Here is a 5,000-nt window from a genome sequence, read left to right on the forward strand (position 1 = left end):
ATACGACATCGATGGGCGCACAGTACACATTGTCCGACGCCACCCACAAAGACGGCATCCTCTGTCCACCCCAGGAGCCCCGACGCCAGTGCCTGCGCCGCAGAAAGTGGTCGACCGACAATCACTCCACCCGCACCCGTACGTGCTCCACCCCAACAGCCCAACTCACAACTCCAGCGGATGAACGGCGGACTCTTCTCGCAGTCGTAAGTTGCAATCCACCCCTATATCGTCCGTTTCATGAAGAGTTTAATCCAAGATGCGAAATTCCCGCTGTCCCACTGTGGCGACCTGCGCAAGAATAGTCTAGGCAACTGAACAGCACCTAACACAAAAGAACACACACATGCACACAAATATCACAAACTGAGAAACAGCATAAGCAAAGCACCTACCCCATGGACCTACGCATCCTGGCGAGAAGCAACACTCGGCCTGGATGGAAGGATCTTAATTGTGGTTCCCCGTTCCAGGGCCCAACCCGACGGATACTTAATGTAGATCGGGGAAAACCACCGTCCAGGCTGAGATGCCACGTAACCAGGAGGCAGTACTGGCCTGACATGCACATATACACACATACACATACACAGACAATACCTAAAGGATCCGCAGTCAAAAGGTGACAATCATTCAAAAACACCCCATCTTATCTAGACTAGTTAATATTTAATTTTGATACTGTTTAAGTAGTAATAATTGTATTAGTATACAAATATATATGTGAGCTGTGAGTGGCGGCCAGCGTCTTGAAGGTCATTCCAAGACCCTGACCGCAACCCACACATAGGTGGCGGAAATTTCTCCATTCTATTCTATCCTATCTTTCTTTTTTTTTACTTCTTATTAAACGTAAAAGAATTTTGTTTTCTATTTCTGTAATTTATATTATTTGTAAATGTATTACAAGCTGCACAACGAGTAGTAACAATGAACAAAACACAAAAGCCCGCCTCCACGAGGCGGGACACGGGCAACAGTGTGAGTGGGATCGTGAACAGGGGAGGTGACACACAAACCACTCCTGGACCCGAGCCCAGTCACAGTGGCTAAGAGGCTTATCACGACCCACCATAAGTAATTAGAAGGTGGGTCAATAAATAAAGAGCAGCAAGTGAAAAAAAAAAAAAAAAAAAAAAAAAAAAAAAAAAAAAAAAAAAAAAAAAAAAAAAAAAAAAAAAAAGTGTCCCTACACATGCTCCAAGTCTGTGCGCGATTGCGTTGCTCAGTACGGATTCCGATGCCGAGCGATCAGCTAGAAAGCGCCCCAACCATGTCGATCCCCATGGGCGTTGCACTCGCAGTCGCAAAGACTCTGGGCAATGGCTAAAAGCGCTCCGCAATATATTACTCAGACGGGTAATGACGGTCCGAGCGCTCAGCGTCAGGAGAGCGTTCCTGAGCCCTGACCCACAGGCAGGGTGTAGCGTATCCCACCCGCAGACATGTGACGTTGTCACACGACCAGTTGTCACTAATCGACTGATTGCCGATAATCATATGCCATACACCGGGGAAAGCTGCCGCGAGGGGTAGCTACGTAGTGCAGTCGCACCTCTACTACTGTACAGAGATAGAACACCGCGTGACCGCAACCAGATTAAACTGATACATGGCGCTGATTACTAATAGATGCAGAGCCATCGGAATATAGATGGCATACGACATACAACAGTCCCTATACATGCTGACAGTCTGTGCACACATGCGAACTACACGTCACCCAGACACTCTATCACACACTACTCTCTGCCTGTAACAGACACAGACAAAATATCTAAGCACCAGCATGGAACAACATCCAGTGCATCCTCTCCGCCACATTACACAATTCACACTATGATAACAAAACCAGGAGGTCCACCCCAAAAACAGAATATCTCACTCTTCCAACAACCATCATTACTCAGATAAGCCACAAACACCCACACATGTCCTACACAGGGGTGCAACCAACACCACCACACTGCCTTGTCTCACAGCATATAGGCAATGGCAGGAATGAAAGACACAGGTCTGCCACTCCCTTGCCACACCCACGGAACCGGCGCACCACCTCCCCTGAGCCAAAGGTGCATCCTGACGTGACACATCTCAGGGTGCCTCAGGCGTCCACTTACCATCATCACTATGAACGAACCTCGTCCCCTCCCCCCTCATACACCATCCCTTAACCTAACCTATGTTGCACCTTAACCTAACCTATGTTGCACCTTAACCTAACCTATGTTGCACCTTAACCTAACCTATGTTGCACCTTAACCTAACCTATGTTGCGCCTTAACCTAACCTATGTTGCGCCTTAACCTAACCGATGTTGCGCCTTAACCTAACCTATGTTGCGCCTTAACCTAACCTATGTTGCGCCTTAACCTAACCTATGTTGCGCCATAACCTAACCTATGTTGCGCCATAACCTAACCTATGTTGCGCCTTAACCTAACCTATGTTGCGCCTTAACCTAACCTATGTTGCGCCTTAACCTAACCTATGTTGCGCCTTAACCTAACCTATGTTGCGCCTTAACCTAACCTATGTTGCGCCTTAACCTAACCTATGTTGCGCCTTAACCTAACCTATGTTGCGCCTTAACCTAACCTATGTTGCGCCTTAACCTAACCCAAGTTGCGCCCTAACCTAACCCAAGTTGCGCCCTAACCTAACCCAAGTTGCGCCCTAACCTAACCCAAGTTGCGCCCTAACCTAACCCAAGTTGCGCCCTAACCTAACCCAAGTTGCGCCCTAACCTAACCCAAGTTGCGCCCTAACCTAACCCAAGTTGCGCCCTAACCTAACCCAAGTTGCGCCTTAACCTAACCCAAGTTGCGCCTTAACCTAACCCAAGTTGCGCCTTAACCTAACCCAAGTTGCGCCTTAACCTAACCCAAGTTGCGCCTTAACCTAACCCAAGTTGCGCCTTAACCTAACCCAAGTTGCGCCTTAACCTAACCCAAGTTGCGCCCTAACCTAACCCAAGTTGCGCCCTAACCTAACCCAAGTTGCGCCCTAACCTAACCCAAGTTGCGCCCTAACCTAACCCAAGTTGCGCCCTAACCTAACCCAAGTTGCGCCCTAACCTAACCCAAGTTGCGCCCTAACCTAACCCAAGTTGCGCCCTAACCTAACCCAAGTTGCGCCTTAACCTAACCCAAGTTGCGCCTTAACCTAACCCAAGTTGCGCCTTAACCTAACCCAAGTTGCGCCTTAACCTAACCCAAGTTGCGCCTTAACCTAACCCAAGTTGCGCCTTAACCTAACCCACGTTGCGCCCTAACCTAACCTACGTTGCGCCCTAACCTAACCTACGTTGCGCCCTAACCTAACCTACGTTGCGCCCTAACCTGCCCTGTAATTGTTAGTTATATGACTCTAGGAATTCGTGTAGCGTTGCCTAATTGCAACCATCTCAACATAGTTCACTTCGCGCACACTGTGGTGTTCTGCGTATTGATTCATTTTACGGTGCGTACCCTCACATCTTGCGAGTGTTGCTTACTTTCCACATGGTCCCGCTATCCACTGTATTGTGTACTGCAATAGGACGTATATCGCCCCCGCCCCCCCCTCCCCTCCTGTCACCTCTAGCTCGTCGGTCAGGAGTTCGCGTGTTGAATGCGCTTCGCAGCTGTGCAATGGCATTCGTATACGTACGCTGGCCACCTTCCACGTGTTCTTTCGTGCACACGTCGCAGCGTGTATGTATGCTGATGGAGTGCGTCGTGACACACAACATCCAGGCATGCAAGACTCGTAGAAGTCGCAAATGTAGATGGATGTCTACGTTTGCTGCCCAAGTTACGCAAATGAACTGGAAATCCGTTGTTGCGCGGTTGTTCGCGCTGGAGGTGAATCGTTGATATCGACGATCGGTACAGGTATTAACCGGTTGCTTCAGCGACACCCGTCATACCCACGAACGTGAGTGGGCATGTGGGTATGAAGCGATACGCGGCGGTGGCTGGGTGGGACCGTCCCCGGCCGGTGAGGGGGGGGCGCCCGGCGTGCTGGCCGCGCGCTGCGTGGGCGCACGCGCGGCAGCCGGCTGGTGGGGGCGCCCAGTGGCAGGCGCGCCGGCTGACGGACGCGGCAGGCGGCGCATCTGCGTGCCGGCGCACCCAGCGCGCGGCGCCGTGCGGCCAAAGTGGGTCCTCCCGGGCCCGGTGCGAAGCGCGGTGGACATCTGCAGTGTGCTGGTCCGATTGAGGACTGTGTGCGTTGAGGATGCGCCGCCGCCCGGCACTCGGCGCCGCGACGCCGTCTGCTGCTCGGTCGCCCCCGCGGTTCTCGCAGGTGGTTTGTATCGCAGCTGTGCGGATGTGTTGGCGCGTGCGCTGTGCTGGGAGAGTTCGCTTTGGCACCCAAGTGGGGCTCTGCCCCTCTGTGGCGCTGGCGTTGGAGCTGCCCGGTCACTGTTTGTGGCCGCGTGTTGTCTCCCGCCGGCAACACCACGACAGCACGCTCCCGGGCCTCTGTCGGCAGCGGCAAGCTCAGTTGGGGGCACGGGTGGTCGCACTGAAAGCGTCTACTCGCCTATCTCCGGGCGATTGCGCCTCTCTCGAACCCGACCAAGTACTTAGGACGGCGCTGCGCGCCGCCGGGACCTGAGAGGGTTTCGAGGTGTATCGTGCAGGGGAGCCCAGCCTCCTCCTGTTTGCAGAATAATTGAGCGGACGCTTGCGTGTTCGCGCGGGCCCCCGGGACACACTCCCGGGCGGCCGGCTGCTCAGCTCTAGTTGACGCAGCTCCCTGGTTGATCCTGCCAGTAGTCATATGCTTGTCTCAAAGATTAAGCCATGCATGTCTCAGTACAAGCCGCATTAAGGTGAAACCGCGAATGGCTCATTAAATCAGTTATGGTTCCTTAGATCGTACCCACGTTACTTGGATAACTGTGGTAATTCTAGAGCTAATACATGCAAACAGAGTCCCGACCAGAGATGGAAGGGACGCTTTTATTAGATCAAAACCAATCGGTCGGCTCGTCCGGTCCGTTTGCCTTG

The 5,000-nt window shown here is 52.5% G+C and overlaps 1 non-coding gene across 1 annotated transcript in view; it reads left to right on the forward strand.

Annotated features, from left to right (window-relative positions):
* Positions 1 to 4,743: 4,743 nt before the first annotated feature.
* LOC126197050 (small subunit ribosomal RNA) overlaps positions 4,744 to 5,000 on the forward strand; it is a 1,909-nt gene continuing 1,652 nt past the window's right edge. Inside the window, exon 1 of the ribosomal RNA XR_007539457.1 lies at positions 4,744 to 5,000. This exon is cut by the window's right edge and continues 1,652 nt beyond it. This is a non-coding gene — a ribosomal RNA (small subunit ribosomal RNA).

Source organism: Schistocerca nitens, chromosome 7, assembly GCF_023898315.1.
Source record: "Schistocerca nitens isolate TAMUIC-IGC-003100 chromosome 7, iqSchNite1.1, whole genome shotgun sequence".
In the NCBI taxonomy this organism is placed as follows: Eukaryota; Metazoa; Arthropoda; class Insecta; order Orthoptera; family Acrididae; genus Schistocerca; species Schistocerca nitens.